Source organism: Neoarius graeffei, chromosome 4 (genome assembly GCF_027579695.1).
Source record: "Neoarius graeffei isolate fNeoGra1 chromosome 4, fNeoGra1.pri, whole genome shotgun sequence".
Taxonomy (NCBI): domain Eukaryota; kingdom Metazoa; phylum Chordata; class Actinopteri; order Siluriformes; family Ariidae; genus Neoarius; species Neoarius graeffei.
In genome coordinates this window covers 35,082,351-35,103,926 of record NC_083572.1, presented here as the reverse complement: position 1 = coordinate 35,103,926, position 21,576 = coordinate 35,082,351, and the positions used below count along the sequence as shown (strand labels likewise).

Below are 21,576 nucleotides of genomic sequence, written 5' to 3'. Positions count from 1 at the left end.
ACGACCAAAGTCCGTACACGTGCTCGGTTCGCAGGTAAACAGAACTGCTCCCAGTCTGTTTGCCTTGAATGATGTCATGATGACTGTCCCCTGGCGGTGAAAGTGCGCATAAGTGAGATGTAAACAAACCTTCAGAAATTGGGCAAAACAGTATATTTTAACCGTTTTATTCAATTTTAGGGTGCAAATTAGACACTAGGAAGATTGAATTCGCTTTTTGGGTCATTTTTCTAGACAATAAAGTTGATATTTTATGTTTCACCTCCGACCATTGCCTATGACCTTTAAGTATACTTTTCAATAGAAAAATGTTGTGAGAATTCAGTCCTTCAACTTTTCATCATGTTGCTAATTAAACCCTATCAGATTTGTTATTTAAATGATGAAGTACAGTTTCCTAAGCATGACTACAGGTATCTATCATTTAGTTGGTATCAATTTTTAAACAAAGAATTAATATATTACCATGTGAAACATATTTCTAACATAAAAGTAAATGCAGAATTATCCCATCTCACGTAACAAGGACAAACAAATGCTTTTCCTTCTTTTTTTTATTCAAAACACACAAACAAACCATAAATTCACACTAACTTAGAAAAACTAAACAAACATCTCAATCAACAAAGCTTTAATCTTGGAAATGAGAAAGTCATTCTCAGAATTATTTGTTTTAAACATTCAAGTAACCTAGAGTGGCATTAGATACAATTCAAATTTTTCAATCTCTCACAAAATCTGATGTTTTATTCAGTAGTAATAAAAAAATAATCAGCAGTGGAAAATAAGACAGTAAAAACATGAAACAAATTTAAAAAGCGATTCGGATATTCCGTCTATTCACATAACGAGGACCGAAAGTTCTAACGAGGACCAAAAGTTCTACGTCTGTCCATGTTATGTTATGAGCCTGTAAATGTCTGTCCAATCGGCCATATTTCTAAAAATAACTTGAGGAACCCCCCATTCTCAGCATCAGAAATGTGCTATAAACACAAACATAGTAAGGTTTCCGTGCATATTTGATAAAGAAACATTGTCACTGATTACATAAATGCGAATTTACAACGAAAACATGCCAAATAAACATGATTCACGTAACCTACCTTGCTCATGTAACATTGAGACAGACATACTTCTTTGCATCAGAACGCAGGAAACTAAACAATTTCCGGAAATTCTGGGACTCTTCAAACAAAGACCCAGAAATGACGTTTTGACATACGCAGTTTTATTTCTATAGGGTGTTCCCAAATGTTTTTAGGTCAAATCTAGTTTCATTACGTGAGTAAAGAAAAACCGACAGACGCTCGACGATTGAGAAAGAAACTTCAAAAATTCCCGTGTTTTTGTAAGAATGATGCTCATAATAATTACTACGTTGAATGAAAACCCAAAATTACAGGTTTTAGTTATCCCTTGCCATTTTCTTTCACAATTTGCATAGTAATTGTTTACATAGTAAAATAGTAACATCGGACAGACAGTTACATGAAAAATACGAGTTTTTTCAAACGATGATAAATTGCTTGTGTCACCTTTTCTGTTCGATTTAAATGCACATCATCATACAACATTTTGCCCACGGGGCCTGGTCGGGCTCAGCCCGAAGCGGTGACGTGGGCCCGATTTCCTGTGGGTTCACCACCCATAGAGGTAGCCGTAGGGGGCTGGTGCAGTGTAGATTAGGTGGCAGTCGAAGGCAGGGGCCTCGACAACCTGATCCCCGAACACAGCAGTTAGCTGTTGGGACATGGAATGTCACTTTGCTGGGGGGGGGGAACCTGAGCTTGTGCGAGAGGTTGAGAGGTACCGGCTAGAGATAGTCGGGCTCACCTCCACGCACAGCTTGGGCTCCGGAACCCAGCTCCTCAAGAGGGGCTGGACTCTCCACTTCTCTGGAGTCGCCTATGGTGAGCGGCGGCAGGCTGGTGTAGGCTTGCTTATAGCTCCCCAGCTCAGCCGCCATGTGTTGGAGTTTACCCCAGTGAACGAAAGGGTCGCCTCTCTGCGCCTTCGGGTCGGAGAGAGGGCTCTTGCTGTTGTTTGTGCCTACGGGCTGCATAGCAGTATAGAGTATCCGGCCTTCTTGGAGTCCCTGGGAGAGGTACTGAGGGGTGCTCAGACTGGGGACTCCATTGTTCTACTGGGGGACTTCAACGCTCATGTGGGCGACGACAGTGACACCTGGAGGGGTGTGATTGGGAGGAACGGCCTCCCCGTTCTGAACCCGAGTGGTGTTTTGTTATTGGACTTCTGTGCTAGTCACGGTTTGTCCATAACGAACACCATGTTCGAGCATGGGGTGACCATAAGTGCACGTGGCACCAGGACACCTTAGGTCGGAGGTCGATGATCGACTTTGTTGTCGTTTCATCTGATCTCCGGCCCTATGTCTTGGACACTCGGGTGAAGAGAGGGACTGTGCTGTCAGCTGATCACCACCTGGTGGTGAGTTGGATCCGCTGGCGGAGGAGGAAGCTGGACAGACCTGGCAGGCCCAAACGTATGGTGAGGGTCTGCTGGGAACGTCTGGCCGAGCACTCTGTCGGGGAGGTCTTTAACTCCCACCTCCGGGAGAGCTTCTCTCAGCTTCCGAGGGAGGTGGGGGACATTGAGTCTGAGTGGACCATGTTCTCTACCTCCATTGTAGATGCAGCTGTTCGGAGCTGTGGCCGCAAGGTCTCCAGTGCCTGTCGTGGCGGGAATCCCCGAACCCAGTGGTGGACACCGGAAGTAAGTGACGCCGTCAAGCTGAAGAAGGAGTCCTATTGGGCCATGTTGGCCTCCGGGACTCCTGAGGCAGCTGACGGGTATCGGCAGGCCAGGCGTGCCGCAGCTCGGGCAGTTGCGGAGGCAAAAACTCGGACCTGGGAGGAGTTCGGTGAGGCCATGGAGGAGGACTATCGGTCGGCCTCGAAGAAATTCTGGCAAACCGTCTGGGGCCTCAGGAGGGGGAAGCAGTACTCTGCCAACACTGTTTACAGTGCGGGTGGGGAGCTGTTGACCTCGACTGGGGACATTGTCGGGCGGTGGAAGGAATACTTCGAGGATCTCCTCAATCCCACCATCACGTCTTCCATTGAGGAAGCGGAGGTTGATGACTCAGAGGTGGACTCATCCATTACCCAAGCCGAAGTCACTGAGGTGGTTTTCAAGCTCCTCGGTGGCAAGGCACCAGGGGTGGATGAGATCCGCCCCGAGTATCTCAAGTCTCTGGATGTTGTGGGGCTGTCTTGGCGGACACGCCTCTGCAGCATCGTGTGGAGGGACAGTGCCTCTGGAGTGGCAGACTGGGGTGGTGGTCCCTCTTTTTAAGAAAGGGGACCAGAGAGTGTGCTCCAATTATAGGGGAATCACACTTCTCAGCCTTCCCGGGAAGGTTTACTCCAGGGTACTGAAGAGGAGAATTCAGCCAATAGTTGAACCTCGGATCCAGGAGGAACAATGCGGTTTTCGTCCTGGTCGTGGAACACTGGACCAGCTCCATACCCTTCATAGGGTGCTCGAGGGTTCATGGGAGTTTGCCCAACCAGTCCACATGTGCTTTGTGGATCTGGAGAAGGCATTCGACCATGTGCCTCGTAGTATTCTGTGGGGGGTGCTTCGGGAGTATGGGGTTTGGGGCTCTTTGCTAAGGGCTGTCCAGTCCCTGTACGAATGGAGCAGGAGTCTGGTTCGCATTGCCGGCAGTAAGTCAGACCTGTTCCCAGTGCATTTTGGACTCCGGCAGGGCTGCCTTTTGTCACCGGTTCTGTTCATAATTTTTATGGACAGAATTTCTAGGCGCAGCCAGGGGCCGGAAGGAATCCTGTTTGGGAACCACAGGATTTCATCTCTGCTTTTTGCGGATGTTATTGTCCTGTTGGCTTCTTCAAACCAGGACCTTCAGCATGTACTGGGGCGGTTTGCAGTCGAGTGTGAAGTGGCTGGGATGAGAATCAGCACCTCCAAGTCCGAGGCCATGGTTCTCGACAGGAAAAGGGTGGCTTGCCCTCTCCAGGTTGGTGGAGAAGTCCTGCCTCAAGTGGAGGAGTTTAAATATCTCGGGATCTTGTTCATGAATGAGGGAAGGATAGAGCGTGAGATCGACAGGCAGATCGGTGCAGCCTCTGCAGTGATGCGGTCACTTTACCGGTCCGTTGTGGTGAAGAAGGAGCTGAGCCAAAAGGTGAAGCTCTCGATTTACCAGTCAATCTACGTTCCAACTCTCACCTATGGTCATGAGCTTTGGGTAATGACTGAAAGAACAAGATCACGGATACAAGTGGCCGAAATGAGTTTCCTTCACAGGGTGGCTGGGTGCTCCCTTAGAGATAGGGTGAGAAGCACAGTCACTCGGGAGGAGCTCGGAGTAGAGCCGCTGCTCCTCCACATCGAGAGGAATCAGCTGAGGTGGCTCGGGCATCTCTTTCGGATGCCTCCTGGACGCCTCCCTGGGGAGGTGTTCCAGGCATGTCCCCCCGGGAGGAGGCCCCGGGGAAGACCCAGGACATGCTGGAGGGACTATGTCTCTCGGCTGGCCTGGGAACGCCTCGGTGTTCTTCCCGAGGAGCTGGCCGAGGTGTCTGGGGAAAGGGAAGTTTGGGCTTCCATGCTCAGACTGCTGCCTCCGTGACCCGGCCCCGGATAAAGCGGATGAAGACGAGACATCATACAATAATACTAATATTATACCAGTCTGTCATCTGCAACTTTAATATCAGAGTTAAAGCAAGTAAAAAAGTGAAAAAAATTGACTACCCATTGCTCATGTCCAAATTAAGCCCCTTGAATTTAGATTGAACCTTGCATTTAAAGTAAAGTTTCATCATAAATAATAAACTACCACACATTAAACTGTTTATCTCTTTAATATGTACAGATAACAACCTGCATATTTTTCCTTCAAAATATAGCAATAATGCTCTTATAAACTGGTAGGAAAAGTCAGTAGAGCAAATAGAGACACAGAACCTTTATTTTAAAATAAATTTCTGAGTGGATAGTATCTCCATCCTTGACTCTTGTATACTGCATAAATGGGAATATATATATATATATATATATATATATATATATATATATATATATATATATATTTGAGAGTTAAAATCGACCGCAAAGTTGGCATTCGAGCAGCCCCGCTGAGCCAGCCAGCCCTGAGTGCGTGACGTCACAGCAGTAACTGGTTTTAAGGCTGAGGCCTTTGACAGCTATAGACCAAAGTCATATAAATAAACATTTACGGTGAAAGTAAGAAATACCGTTCCCGACTTGCTCAACTAAGACTGATTTGACTTCATTGATTGTGGGTTGACTCTCATTAAAACAGAAAAGGTGTTATAACTTATGCAACATACATGTACATGCATGTATTTTCACTGATAAAACGTAAAAGGCTAATTAAATAATCAGATGAACTGAGACAATCACATTCTGAAGCAAATTAAATAATCTTATACCGGTAAGTTAAATACACAATACAAGTTACACGTATTAATCTAAACGCAGGTAAACAACGTGGGTTTTTTTTGTATCCAAATGAGAGTCGGAGCTTACCCATCTGTGTTCTCGCTTCTTGAAGGCCGATCTTGTGGCCGATTGTTTTGAAACAAACAATCTGACTTTCAGTTGTTTGTTCAGTTCTCCATTCATTCGCTTATTCCACGTAAGGGCAAGATATTGCTGCTGAGGCAAGCATATCCAGCGGAGAAATCAGACGGCTGGTCCACTCATTCTCCGTTTTCTCCATACTGAGTACTCTGCCATTACTGCTCGGCTCAGGCAATTACTAAAACCCAGGACGGGATGTCACCGGTTTTAGCAACAACCGCAGGGAGGTCACTGCCCGAGCGATAATATGTCACGTCCCGTTCCGTCCCGAGTTTTACCAACAACCCTCGGCTCACACTCCAGGAGAACTGGTGCAACTAAACTTACTTTCCTTTAAAAAATAATAATAATAAAAGAAATACTTTCCTTTTCTTGTAGTTTTCTTTTCCTTTAATTGTTGGTACTGCAACCTCTTTCAATATGGGCTTATAGCCAACACTCCTCAACAGATCAAAGGTTTCGTACGAGTCTTCAGTAAAATGTGCAGAGCAGAGGAGAGACCACTTCATAGGTACCCAATGTGCCTGTGAACTTCTCACAAAACGCATCCAAATCTTTGCAGTTTGAACATTCTTGGGCCATGAATGCAACATAAATCCACCTTCTGTCGTGCTGCTGCACCAGCCAGCAACACATCTACGTGGCATGGCGATAAATTGGCTCAGTCAGAGTTGCAGTCAGCTCTGTGTTTAGTATAGCGAAAATGGCGATGAGACCAATAGCCTTCCTGCGGTGAGGTCACAGATGTCAAGGTCATTCACTCAGACCACTATCTATATGAATAATTTTAATCATAAAAATGACTACATTAGATTTATTGTTAATGCTTAAAACTATTCCTATGCCATTCTTGAGGTCTCAACACATTTATAAACAAAAAGTGAGGCCATGGTTCTGCATATCTCCTTTAAGGCTAATATGCTAACATATAGCATACTAACATGCTAAGGTTAAAATGCTAACATATTATGGCCGTGATAAACAAGGAAATCAACATTGACGGTTATAGGCTTGTCAGATTGGACCAGGAGAGGTGTACCGGCATGGGCATTTGTGTGTATGTACGAAACACCTTGAAAGTGAAAATACTTTGTGATCTCACGGCTACATCTGCTAGTGGCTTCCAACAACTTTGGCTGAGTTTGCAATCCAAAAAGTTAAAGTCTCTGATCATCTGTGTCGCATATAGACCCCCGGATGTCCCCTTGACCTACCTCACTGATGATTTTGTTCCTGCTTACTCTCAGGCTGCCCTACTTGGAAAGGAAATTATAATAACTGGTGACCTTAACTGCAACGTCCTGGCCGACAAGCCTGAATCTTGTGCCCTGAAAGACATGTCCTCCATCTTGAATCTTAGTGAGCTCATCACTGAGCCAGCTAGGGTGACGGAAACTTCCGAATCGCTGATTGAAGTCATCCTCGTTCACAGAAAAGAACTCCTAAAGCACAGTGGGGTCCTACAAACTACAATAAGCAATCAATTTTTAGTGTACGGGTGTACTCAACTTGAAGCTCTCGAAATCTCGACCAGCAACGCGCAGTTATAAGAACTTTGACAGTGAAGCTTTTAACGCAGATATTTCACATGTCCCTTAGGACACTATTAGCCGGTTTGACCATATTGATGATCAGGTATCTATCTTTAATAAGTTGTTTCTTAATGTCCTGGATCATCATGCACCTTTAAGAACCTTTACAGTTAAGTATAGGAAATCTTATGTGATTACTCCTGAGATCAAAGGCCTTATGTCCCAACGTGATGCCTTACAGAAACATGCCCGCAAGACCTCTCAGTGACTGGAATGCATATAGAGTATTACGTCGTGAAGTTAAGTCAAAGATCATTAAGGCGGAGTCAGAGTTTGTCAAAAACAAGATCAATTCAAATAAGCAAAACAAGTCTTCTATATGGAAAATCATGCGCTGCTGCCTGAACCCAGGAGGAAGAGGCTCTACACAGTCATACTCTTGCAACTGCTCGATGTCGCCAATGAGTTTAATCAGTTCTTTATCTCTGTCCGCAACAAGTACTGCCAAGCAGGCGGAACGGCTCGCTATGGATTTTGACTTTCACCTTCCAGAGACACATTCTCTAGCCCCAGCAGCTTCTATGGATGACTTCACACTGAAATTCGCATTCGAGCAAGTTACTCCTGAGCATGTCAGGAAAATCACCACTAGTATGCCATCTAACAAGTCACCAGTCTTTGACAAGGTCAGCATGGGTGTTATCAAGTCCTGCCTCCTGCACATCTTACCTGTTATCACAAGTCTCTTCAACACCTCTCTGATGTCCGGGATCCTTCCCACAGACTAGAAAAAGGCTGAGGTGGTTGCCCATTTTAAAGGTGGTGACCACGAGGTGGCCAGCAACAACAGACCTATCTCTTTGTTGGCTGTCCTGTCCAAAGTGTTAGAGAGAATTGCACATGAGCAGTTGGTACATTTCCTTACATCGAACAACAAGTTATCTGTCCATCAAAGTGGTAATAAACGGCTTCGCTCCACAGAAACTCCTGGCATATTCTTTCTTAGCCACCTTTACAAAGTGGTTGACGAGAAGAAACTGACAGGTATGTTGATGCTAGACCTCAGCAAGGCATTTGGTAGCGTTCATCATGAGACTCTGCTTACAAAGCTTTCTAACCTTGGCCTGTCTGATGATGCTCTGGCCTGGCTTAATAGCTACCTCTCTGGCCGCCAGCAGCGCGTGCGTATTAATAGCACGCTGTCAAGTGCCCTTACTATCCAGCATGGCATCCCGCAAGGTTCTATTTTGGGACCACTGCTTTTCAATCTTTACCTGAACGATCCTCCCCTTGTATGTAAAACCAGCAATGTGGAATCGTATGTTGACAACTCAAAGTTGTATTTATCCTTCCCACAGAATACTATGGATGATAGCTTAGCTGATCTCAAGAAAGACTTGCTGCGTGTGGCATCGTGGTGTTGCTCTAACTGCCTACTCATTAACCCAGAGAAGACCAAATTTTGCGTTTTTGGATCAAGCAAAATGTTGAATCAAGTTTCGATTCCTGCAATGACTTTCCTTAGAGAGGAACTGAAGGTAGAAGACTCTGTGAAGGACCTAGGTGTGATCTTAGACAAAGGACCCTCATTTAAGGAGCATGTAGGCACTCTTGTTTCATGTCTCATGGGAAAGTTGGGTATGATTAGTAGAATCAGGCATCTTCTTGATCATTCCACCTTATTCACTGTAATCAATTCACTTGTATTTTCCAAGCTGTTTTACTGTTCCTCTGTATGGGCTGGTACCAGTAAGCATAATATCTCCAAACTTCAGTTAGTCCAGAACTTTGCTGCCCGCATTCTTTCAGGAAAGTGGAAATTTGACCACATTCAGACAACACTGACACAGTTGAAACTTCTTCCTGTAGTGGATTGTCTTCATCTCAGAGATGGTGTGCAAATGTACAAGTGCCTTAATGGATTAGCACCCAGATATTTGTGCAACATGTTCAACAAGAGATCGCAAATTCATGACTACAACACCAGAAAAAGGGACTTGTTGCACCTCCCCAAGTGCAGAACTGCCCTAGCTCAGAACTTGTTTCCTTACAGAGGTGTAAAAATCTGGAACTCATTGCCCGATGAAATAAAGAGATGCTCTACAGTAACCTCTTTTAAGCGCCAGCTGAGACAACACTTGCTGAGTGATTGGTTTACGAGTTCATATTTGCATATTGGAATTTATGGCACTATTTTAACCAATAATCATAGTTAACTGTAGGGTTATTATTATTTATGAGTCGTTTTAGTGATTTTTTTGGATTGTAAATATAAATTTCTTCTTTTTTATATTGTAAATTGGATTTGAAGATCCCGTCTGGGAATCCAATAAAGTCTTTTGTATTTTTCACAGAGTGGAGCTTGATGAAAGAGTGGCCAGAAAAAAAAAAAGTCATTGCTTAAAAAAAATCACGTTTGGAGTTTGCCCAACAGCATGTGGCAGACTCCCCAAATACATGGAAGAAGATTCTCTGGTCAAATGAGACAAAAATTTAACTTTTTGGCCATCATGGGATATGCCATGTGTGGTGCAAACCCAACACCCTGAGAACACCATCCCTACAATGAAGCATGGTGGTGGCAACATCATGCTGTGGGGATGTTTTTCATCTGCAGGGACAGGAAAGCTGGTCAGGACTGAAGGAAAGATGGATGGCAATAAATATAGGGCAATTCTGGAGTAAAACCTGCTTGAGTCAGCCAGAGGTTTTAGACTGGGACGAAGGTTCACGGTCAAGCAGGACAATGACCCTAAACATACTGCTAAAGCTACATTGGAATGGTTTAAAGGGAAACATTTAAATGTCTTGGAATGGTCTAGTCAAAGCCCAGACCTCAATTCAATTGAGAATCTGTGGCATAACTTGAAGATTGCTGTACACCAACGCTCTAACTTGAAGGAGTTGGAGCGGTTTTGCCTTGAGGAATGGGCAAAAATCCCAGTGGCTAGATGTGCTAAGCTAATAGAGACATACCCCAAGAGACTTGCAGCTGTAACTGTAGCAAAAGGTAGCTCTATAAAGTATTGACTTTTTTTTTGGGGGGGGGGGGGGGGGGGGGGGTACTTATACACACTCCAGATTTCTGTTTTTTCATCTTAATTAATTATTGTTTGTGTCACAATAAATAAAAAAAATGTGCACCTTTAAAGTGGTAGGCATGTTGTGTAAATCAAATGGTGCTAACCCCCCAAAAATCCATTATAATTCCAGCTTGTAATGCAACAAAACAGGACAAATACCAAGGGGGATGAATACTTTTGCAAGGCACTGTATTTTCATTATTGCTAAGCGTTATTTTGGTGTTAACACACCTACTGTATTTTCATCAATATAGTCAACAATGCAATACAAGTAATAGGCATATTCTCATTTAAACAGTACCATTTAACACCGTCACCCTAACACGTTATTCATGACCTAGTTTCTTGTTTGTATGGGAGAGAAAACAAACATAATACCCTTATTGTTTTTTTAACCAAAAAGGAAAGTGTGTTGATCCTGTTGCATTTCTTAGATTTTTTTTGGTTTATTTATATTTTTAACCCATTGAGTGACGACAGACAAATCTACTCGTAACTTTCCACTGGCCACATTCTGATGTGTTGTGTCAGGTTATTTATAATACACTGTTCTCAATGCTCCTTATGTAAAATAAACTGTTTGAATCGTATCATAAAACCAATAGTTGTCTTTGTCTAAACCTTATTTTGTGATAAATTGACCACAGAAACTGGACCACCGCTTATCACGGATTTCAGTCACCACGCTGTTATAATTGAGGCAATGGAAATCAGAAATCTTGAGTGGATTTTAGGAGTTGCCTAAGATTTCTGACCATGAGAAATTTTGATTGGACGTGCATTTATTTGTGAATAGTACCATTTAAATAATTTAACTGCACATACTTAATTTCCCTAACATCATCTTGGTCACTAAGCCAAGCTGACATGAGGGAATTGTGTTAAGGCTAACCAGCGAGATGTCACTTCCTGTGAGTGTGGCGTGCACATCGGATTATTCCTTTCTGGTGTCACGATGGACAACAAGCACAAGTTTAAATTTGTGCCAATTTTAGTGCAGTTTTCACTAAATTTGTCACTGTCATAAATATGACATTAGAAACAGATAATAGGGAAAAGAGAAGCAAAATGCTGCCCATTTTGTTTAATTTTTTTCTCTTAACTTGTAGATATAGTTAAATTTGCTTTTGCTGAAATGTCAAATGTATCAAACTTTCCCGCTCCATTTTAATGCATCACTAATGTCAAACGATGCATCTCTGAGTCTCATGTCAGTTGTTTGACCGATACGTTTTTCAGAAATGTCATGTTCTGACCAAGGCTTAGACCAGATATGTAAAGTACGTCAGTTTTTAGCCGGACGGTTGTAGTTATAACTTCTTGTGAATTGTTACTGGCAAAAACATGAAGAAAATTCACCAGGTCGACAATCGGGCAATGGACAGAAATACTGCTGATCCATCCTGTGCAGGGTCATGGGCAAGCTGGAGCCTATCCCAGTTGACTATGGGCGAGAGGCGGGTTACACCATGGACAAGTCACCAAATCATTGCAGGGCTGACACACAGACACAAATGACCATTCACACACACTCAGTCAATTTAGAGCCACCAATTAACCCAACCTGCATGCATGAAACCGGAGCACCCAGAAGAAACCCACACAGACAGAGGGAGAACATGCAAATTCCACACAGAAAGGCCCCCCATCAGACACTGGGCTTGAACCCAGAACCTTCGTGCTGTGAGGCAACAGTGCTAACCATTACACCACCATGACGCCCATGCTGATGTGGCATAAAACAAATAAATGAATGAATAAGTGAAAATTAATTAATTAATTAATTAATTAATTAATTAATTAATTAATACTGCATCTAACTATTTCTGTGTCTGTCATGCAGAAACACAGCCGTTCTTTTCAGTTTGGTTTCTTTCCCTATCCTTAAATTTAAAAACAAAAGCCCACAGGATTCAACAGATTCTGAATCTATTACTTCTGTATCAGATAAGTTTTCTTTCCATGGCATCACTGTCCTTAGATTCTTACATATATCCTTTGGTCTGCTCAAAACAAAAAATAAAAGATATTCTTGATTAACTTGATTGTCCTATATTCTGAAAATAATAGTTTATCAATGAGCAAAAACATTGGATTTCTTCTGCTTTTACTTATTTTTGTTGCAAAGTAGATGGGTGACATCTATGATAATATGCCGACAGCTAAACAGTAAAGGGCTTGTGTCCTATCTAGTTATTACTATCTATGGCTGTGCAATACCTGAAAAACTAAAAAACTAAACAGTAAATCTCAGTAAAAACTAAAACTAGTAAACTCAACAAAATAAAAATAAAACTACTTATGTACTTGTAAAACTACAACCCCGATTCCAAAAAAGTTGGGACAAAGTACAAATTGTAAATAAAAACAGAATGCAATGATGTGGAAGTTTCAAAATTCCATATTTTATTCAGAATAGAACATAGATGACATATCAAATGTTTAAACTGAGAAAATGTATCATTTAAAGAGAAAAATTAGGTGATTTTAAATTTCATGACAACACCACATCTCAAAAAAGTTGGGACAAGGCCATGTTTACTACTGTGAGACATCCCTTTTTCTCTTTACAACAGTCTGTAAAAGTCTGGGGACTGAGGAGACAAGTTGCTCAAGTTTAGGGATAGGAATGTTAACCCATTCTTGTCTAATGTAGAATTCTAGTTGCTCAACTGTCTTAGGTCTTTTTTGTCGTATCTTCCGTTTTATGATGCACCAAATGTTTTCTATGGATGAAAGATCTGGACTGCAGCCTGGCCAGTTCAGTACCCGGACCCTTCTTCTACGCAGGCATGATGCTGTAATTGATGCAGTATGTGGTTTGGCATTGTCATGTTGGAAAATGCAAGGTCTTCCCTGAAAAAGACGTCGTCTGGATGGGAGCATATGTTGCTCTAGAACCTGGATATACCTTTCAGCATTGATGGTGTCTTTCCAGATGTGTAAGCTGCCCATGCCACACGCACTAATGCAACCCCATACCATCAGAGATGCAGGCTTCTGAACTGAGTGCTAATAACAACTTGGGTCGTCCTTCTCCTCTTTAGTCCGAATGACATGGCGTCCCTGATTTCCATAAAGAACTTCAAATTTTGATTTGTCTGACCACAGAACAGTTTTCCACTTTGCCACAGTCCATTTTAAATGAGCCTTGGCCCAGAGAAGATGTCTGCGCTTCTGGATCATGTTTAGATACGGCTTCTTCTTTGAACCATTGAGTTTTAGCTGGCAACGGCGGATGGCACGGTGAATTGTGTTCACAGATAATGCTCTCTGAAAATATTCCTGAGCCAATTTTGTGATTTCCAATGCAGAAGCATGCCTGTATGTGATGCAGTGCCGTCTAAGGGCCTGAAGATCACGGGCACCCAGTATGGTTTTCCGGCCTTGACCCGTACGCACAGAGATTCTTCCAGATTCTCTGAATCTTTTGATGATAGTATGTACTGTAGATGATGATATGTTCAAACTCTTTGCAATTTTACACTGTCGAACTCCTTTCTGATATTGTTCCACTATTTGTCGGTGCAGAATTAGGGGGATTGGTGATCCTCTTCCCATCTTTACTTCTGAGAGCCGCTGCCACCGAGCAATTCCAGCGTTATGGATGTGACACTTGAACTCAAAATGGCAACAAATGACCCAGTGCATGTTTTATCGTCTCCCAGTATTTAAACAGGTGTTGCATATTTTAAGGCTGTACCATACTGGAGAAGTGATAGAACAAGAACAATTCCCATAGTACATCTAGGACATGACAGAAAATGCCAATAAAAGATGCGTTATGGATGTGACAGAAAAAGTATCACTTTTCTTGGGTGACTGTACATTTTTATCAAACTCTGTGAAATTGTAAACCTAATGTCGAAATGGAGATATCCATTTGATAGAGGGGTCCAAGGTGAATATTAAAAAATCTTTGTTTAAAATATTTTGTATTTCATGCAGAGTTTCGGAAGGAAAAGTCAGCGTTATGGATGCGACGAAATTCCATTATGGATGTGACACGTCTGAAACATGAGACATGGCATATGTTTAGAAAATCAGCAATTTAACCACCATAACCCTTTGAAAAACTCTCTAAATATCAGCTAAAACTATCAAAGTTCTTAAATAATATTTAGGATGGCTATTTTTTTGCTGTTTTGTGGATTTTAGCATACATTTCTGTGGCTTGTGGCAATAATATAGAATTGTACATGATCAAAGTTGATTTTAGCTTGGGTTTTACATTATAAGAAAGAAAGACTGACAGTGACATATTAGGTTGGTTACAAATTGGTTCAACTTATTCACATCTGTAAAATACAGGCCTAGGTGATATCTCTGGGAGTGGTTTTGATGTATTACATGCTGCTTTAGGGCAATTCCATGTAAATGTCAACCTCACCATGCAAAAATAAAGCAACATGTAATACATCAAAACCACTCCCAGAGATATCACCTAGGCCTGTATTTTACAGATGTGAATAAGTTGAACCAATTTGTAACCAACCTAATATGTCACTGTCAGTCTTTCTTTCTTATAATGTAAACCCCAAGCTAAAATCAACTTTGATCATGTACAATTCTATATTATTGCCACAAGCCACAGAAATGTATGCTAAAATCCACAAAACAGCAAAACAATAGCCATCCTAAATATTATTTAAGAACTTTGATAGTTTTAGCTGATATTTAGAGAGTTTTTCAAAGGGTTATGGTGGTTAAATTGCTGATTTTCTAAACATATGCCATGTCTATTTCAGACGCATCACATCCATAATGGAATTTCGTCACATCCATAACGTTGACTTTTCCTTCCGAAACTCTGCATGAAATACAAAATATTTTAAACAAAGATTTTTTAATATTCACCTTGGACCCCTCTATCAAATGGATATCTCCATTTCGACATTAGGTTTACAATTTCACAGAGTTTGATAAAAATGTACAGTCACCCAAGAAAAGTGATACTTTTTCTGTCACATCCATAACGCATCTTTTATTGGCATTTTCTGGCATGCCCTAGATGTACTATGGGAATTGTTCTTGTTCTATCACTTCTCCAGTATGGTACAGCCTTAAAATATGCAACACCTGTTTAAATACTGGGAGACAATAAAACATGCACTGGGTCATTTGTTGCCATTCTGAGTTCAAGTGTCACGTCCATAACGCTGGAATTGCTCTTTATTTTTGCATGGTGAGGTTGACATTTACATGGAATTGCCCCACTCCAAGATGCTCTTTTTATACCCAGTCATGTTAATGACCTATTGCCAATTGACCTGATGAGTTGCAATTTGGTCCTCCAGCTATTCCTTTTTTGTACCTTTAATTTTTCCAGCCTCTTATTGCCCCGTCCCAACTTTTTTGAGATGTGTTGCTGTCATGAAATTTCAAATGAGCCAATATTTGGCATGAAATTTCAAAAAGTCTCATTTTTGACATCTGATATGTTGTCTATGTTCTATTGTGAATACAATATCAGTTTTTGAAATTTGTAAATTATTGCATTCCGTTTTTATTTACAATTTGTACTTTGTCCCAACTTTTTTGGAATCGGGGTTGTGACTAAAACTAATTAAACTGACATTAAAAACAACCCGAAAGACTAAGAAATAAAAACTAATGGAAATTTTAAAACTATAATAACTTTGCAAATTTCGCTATCTATCTGTTGTGTCTGTTGCTGAAAAAAATCCGGTGTTCACACACAGCCCTGGCTCTTTAAATGGGAAAGAAAGTGGCTCTGACTGAGCCACACAATACTATTCCAGCCAATCACCAACAAGGGGTTGGGGCGTTCATACTAGGGCACAGGACGGGGGAAGAGGAGGCATGACAGTTGGTGGTGGTTCCAACCACCAAATAGACCTCAAAGAAGAAGAAAGAACAGGGGGCCCACTGGTCACGATAGGCAGCATCATAAGCGGTGGTTGTGTGAGAAAGAAAAAAAAACCCCGTAGCCAGCCAGTTGTCCCTTCCATCCTACTTTCCAGTGGCTGCTCCCTGGACAATAAACTGGACTATATCTGACTCCAGCAGACTACTCAGTGAGTTTATTCAGCTAGACAGGCTCGCTTTGTTTCATGCCAAAAGATATGCATCTCTCTGCAGTAAGGCGGTTGTGTACATCAACATGAATTTTGCAAGAACTCTGTGCTAATTTTTGTTACTACTAATCATTTTATTCACACAAGAACTGTGTACTTTTTTTTAAACTGTTTTTTTTTTTACTTTTACCAACACCCTGTTTTAGTCATGATTGCACTGTCTTGTGATGTGTGCACATGTGCACTTTATGGAGTCCTCTATAGATCTGTGTAGTCTTGTTCATTTCTGTGTAGTCTCATGTAGTTCTGTGTTGTTTTATGTAGCACCATGGTCCTGGAAGAATGCTGTTTTGTTTCACTGTGTATTATACCAGCTGTATATGGTTGAAATGACAAAGCCACTTGACTTGATCATGGTATTTATTCATACAACAGTTGCAAATGGTTTTATCGCCACATAGAACTAAAAACACAAGTTTGCTCAAACAGCGGTATTATTTGATTTGATTCATACTTTGAAATTTTATGTTAGTTTCCTTGTTAGCTTAGCTACAAACCTACAGCCCTAGCTTTGGTCACTATAGTTTTGTAAAAACAATTTAAACAACTCTTCCTAATTTTTACTTCACTGGGGTTTGGATGATGTGTTTCTGTGCTTGCATGTCATTTGCTTCATGATGTTTTACACTGTAATGTTTGTTTTGCTTCAGCTATGAGAAAGAGACATTCACTAGATTCTGCCATATTTCTCTTTTGGTCAGCTAGATCAGCTGTTAGTGTTGTTGCCTTGGCAATGCGCATCCATGAATTTGGGGGCAAAGCTTCTGAAAGAGCACTGAAAGGAGGCATGCATTTGTTTGGCCTTTGAGTTTGAATATCAACAGTTTTTCTCCAGAATCGATGACTCCCTCATTAAAGTGCAAACTGAAGTTTCAAAACTTTCTTAATAATTGGTTTTACAATAAATATGAAAAATTACAAATTAAAGTTTTATATAACTTACACACACACAATTCACATCAACTCCAACAAACAAGGTGGAATGATTTGTCTTCAGGTGAAGGTCATGAGTAATGACAACATTATTACACTAATAAGGTTTGAAGAAAGCACTTACTTTCAAAATAACTGGAACTAAAAGACCAATTAACTCACAAAAGAGATTACCTTATATGTTTAAGCCATTTTCATTGTAATTTCTAACCTCTAATCAGACAGCTTATTCTAACTATACTGCAAATACAATGGTGTGTTTACATCAGAAAATATAATCTTATAAACAAAAATAGTGTGTATCCTAATAAGCCTACCTGGATATATACGAGTCCTAACAGACGCCAAGCTGAAGAACCCACCTCTATAAATTTAGCTGCACTGCACAGATGCCGACTACAAAAGGCATTATAAGTAACTACAGTGTAATTAAATGTACTTTCCTGACATATTGTCCTGTTATATCTTCAGTTTACGAGCTTCACAGGACTTTTACAACTGGGTTTCAGATGCATTAGTGTTTATTAAAAAAAATTGCTTGTGTGACCATCAGAAATGCCGCGTGTCACATACATTAGCGACGTTAGCCGATGCTGCTAATTCTAATATCACTGCGATGGTACCATTAAAATATCAGTGTATATATATCGCAGACGTTCCACGTGTGAAGCGACGCTGAAACTCCGCTAGTCCCTCTCTTTCAGCAGGACCTCGCCTACCTGAGCTTCAGGCACCGGTTCCGAACACCATACCGCTTTTCCGCCCCTGCGTTTATTTCCAAGGACGCAAAAACGCCATGACAGTTTAGAAAAATGCATCAAATATTAAACGGGTAGGAGGCGAGGAGGAAAAACAACTCAGTACAATTTCTTAATCGTTATCAAAGCATAAGACTTAAGCACTTCATTCATGAGGGATGCAAGACTTATAGCGCGGGCCGAGTAACGCTCTATTGCTGCAACACACATTTATATGGCACAAAATCAGGGAGGGTGGGAATTTAAGAGACCTACTTACCTAAAATGGCTACTGCATCACCCAAAACACAAACAGCTATTATTTGGTGAAGTTTAGCGTTGATCGCTTGAACCCACAGCCTAACTTTGTTTGGGCCCGTATTATTTCGTTATCCATTGGCTGAGGCTTAGCGCAGGCTGGCGCGAGCTTCCTTCTATTGGATCCCGAGCTGTCAAGCAAGACGCGCCGCTCTATGTTTGTATGAGAGCAAAATATTGCTAGAGACCATTGTGCACTGTTAGCTACTTGTGTGGATGCTGAGCGTTGTGTTTAATTTTAAATACCTTACATATGCCAGAAGCAAGTGAAACGGCTCTTTGCGCTGTGTGGATTCGCTGTTTTTTTTCCGCTTCTGTCCCGTTTGGATCCGAGTGCTAGTCCTCCGGTTTTCTGTTTCTTGTCCCTCGCAATCCACCAATCATGGTGCTTTTTACTTCATCATTACAGCGACTGAGAGGAAAAAAAAATTTAACATTCCACGTCTTGCTCATGTTTCGTAGCCCGGATGTGAGCAGTGGAGGATTTAGCACAAACATGTTAGAGCTGTAGTATTTCTTCAGTCTTTGGGTGGTTGTGTTTTCCTAGCTTTCAGGGGGAATTGTAAAAATTGATATCTTTCATACCCAACATTTGTTGGATTAAAATTACGCCTTCCATAGCTGTTCCGAGTATATATATATATATATATATATATATATATATATATATATATATATATATATATATATAAAGAAAACCAAAACAATACATGAGGTTCAGAATTTCTTTATATGGCTTCAAACTGCAGGCTAGCTTGGAAAGTGGCTATGGAAGTTTATCAAAACATGAAACCTTAAGAAGTGCAAGTATGTCACCGTTCTACTGTAACACACACGCAAAACCCCAATCAGAAAAACTTGCAAAGGTATGTTGAAATTGAAATTAAATCTGAAAATAATGGTTTGTAAATAATGTTTGACCTGCATTGCACTCAAAACAATACAACAGCACGTTATTTGATGTTTTACCTCGTGATTTTTTTTCAAAATAAACACTTTAAAAAAATAATAAGTTGGGACCGTAAAGCATTTACCTCTTTGTAATGTTGCCATTCCTTCTCACAACACTTAAAAGTGACTAAGACACCAAGTGATGAAGCATCTCATTTCATCTCGTTATCTCTAGCTGCTTTATCCTGTTCTACAGGGTTGCAGGCAAGCTGGAGCCTATCCCAGCTGACTATGGGCGAAAGGCGGGGTACACCCTGGACAAGTCACCAGGTCATCACAGGGCTGACACATAGACAACCATTCACACTCACATTCACACCTACGGTCAATTTAGAGTCACCAGTTAACCTAACCTGCATGTCTTTGGACTGTGGGGGAAACCGGAGCACCCAGAAGAAACCCACACAGACACGGGGAGAACATGCAAACTCCGCACAGAGAGGCCCTCGCCGGCCACGGGGCTCGAACCCGGACCTTCTTGCTGTGAGGCAACAGCGCTACCCACTACACCACTGTGCCGCCCCATGATGAAGCATTTCAGGTGTTATTTTGTCCCATTCTTCCTGCAAATAGGTCTTAAGGTGTACAACAGTATGGTGCCGTCATCATATTTTTCCTTTCAAAATTTGCCACATATTCTCTATTGGAGACTAGGTTTGGTTCAGTACAGTAACCGGTATTCAATAATGGTAATGGTACTAGTTTGATACCAATGCAATAAATAAATAAATAAATAAATAAATATTCATGCAAACTGATTAAATTAATAAACATCAAAAGTCATACTGTTTAGACACTGCATTAACTGAGTGAAATATTGACTTCATGCTTTTGTCTGTGGGTGACAAGTGTAGCAAGAATGATTTATTCGTAGACTAATTTTTCAAGCATTATGTCTATAAGTTTATTTCTATAGCCGCGTTGTTTTTTCATTTGTGAATTCATTAAGGAGTAGACTGCGAAGCCAATATTCTTTGGCGCCCCCTAACACTTGGGCTCGGGCACAGACTCAAGAGATAGAGATGACGTGGAAAACACAAGGGCTCTTTTATTATCTACAAAGGTGGCAGGGAGTGAGGGTGCAAGGTGCTGAAGAATCTTCCCATCCCAGTGTGAGAATGTCCCTTGGAGACTGTTGAGGTTTTGCTACTCGGGAGGAGCACTGCTTCTCTCAGTAGATCAGTGAACACTGTTGGACCTGGAATCTGTCAGCAGACAAAGAGAGCAGTACAGTGTCATTACGTACTCTCACCATCCTCCTACTCACCTACTCGCCCATCTGGCGAAGCGGTTTCCTTATATCTCCTCCCTGCATCTTGCAGAAGGTGAACGAGCATGCCAATTAGCGAGCTCCAGCTACGCTGAATTAGGTTTCCCCACACCTCAGCCATGTGCACGATGTTTATAAACAATGGTGCTGTGGTGGCACTGTCTTTTCAGCACCACCACTGTGGGGAGAGCAGGGCACTGTTCTTCAGCACCAGTGAGGCAGCATGGCAAGGAGCACTTGTGCGCAAGGACCACTGGCCTGCCATTGTCACAATCCATACGGATATGTTTTAGTTTTAAAATGAAAATTATCTCCATCCAGAAGAGTGTCTTAGCTCCATATCAGAAATAATCTCCATCCATACTAACATGCCTGAAAACGCATATCACATGACCATTCATGTACACTGGGCATGTGATACTGGTATAAACAGCTGATGCCATTTGTTTTCTTCCAGGAAAGGGTCATGTGATAGGAGCATGACAAATCAGGGAAGGATATGTCGTGACTGATAAGACCTGATCAGGAAACGAATGTGGGTGTCTGCATTGTTATTTCCAAAAGTCTACACAAGAACACAACCCCAAAGTTTTCAAACTAAAACAAGGCCAGGAGCATTTCCAAAAGTCTTCATTTTAGGGGCTTGAAAATTCCAAAGTAGTGTGGACACCAGGCATAAACATAGCAAAAGTGATGCGTTAAAACACTGATGTGGACACAGCCAAAGAAGACAAACTGCAGCCTCAGCAGTCTCATCACAGTGGCTGGCTTTAAGTCGGTTAAACTTACATTACAAGCAGGCTAGACGGTTAGCTAGATTAAGGGAAGGAAGTATTGTGAATAAGCTAACCATGGACAAAGTTCAGTACCTATCATTTAGACTATCTTGTTTTCAATATATTTATGTGATCACCATGCGCACCTTAGATTCTTAGAATTCTTTGTACAAATTGGGATGTATGTGCATCAACTGTTTCATCAGCTTAGATATATTGCCTCCTCATGCCACACATGACTTGAGGCACTATTTCCACAACTGTGGAGAAGGGGATGACACCT

The 21,576-nt window shown here is 41.6% G+C and overlaps 1 protein-coding gene across 16 annotated transcripts in view; it reads right to left on the bottom strand.

The window, feature by feature from the left end:
• chd6 (chromodomain helicase DNA binding protein 6) overlaps positions 1 to 18,716 on the bottom strand; it is a 379,195-nt gene extending 360,479 nt beyond the window's left edge. For 9 of the 16 annotated variants that reach the window (XM_060919167.1, XM_060919164.1, XM_060919158.1 and 6 more), the window contains exons 1-2: positions 18,543 to 18,716; positions 18,259 to 18,449 (exon numbers count right to left, since the gene is read on the bottom strand). The gene's annotated coding sequence lies outside the window, so the exon portion shown is untranslated. The remainder of the gene's footprint in view (positions 1 to 18,258; positions 18,450 to 18,542) is intronic. The other 7 variants (XM_060919161.1, XM_060919168.1, XM_060919170.1 and 4 more) reach the window with 3 other exon arrangements.
• Between the last annotated feature and the right edge of the window lie 2,860 nt (positions 18,717 to 21,576).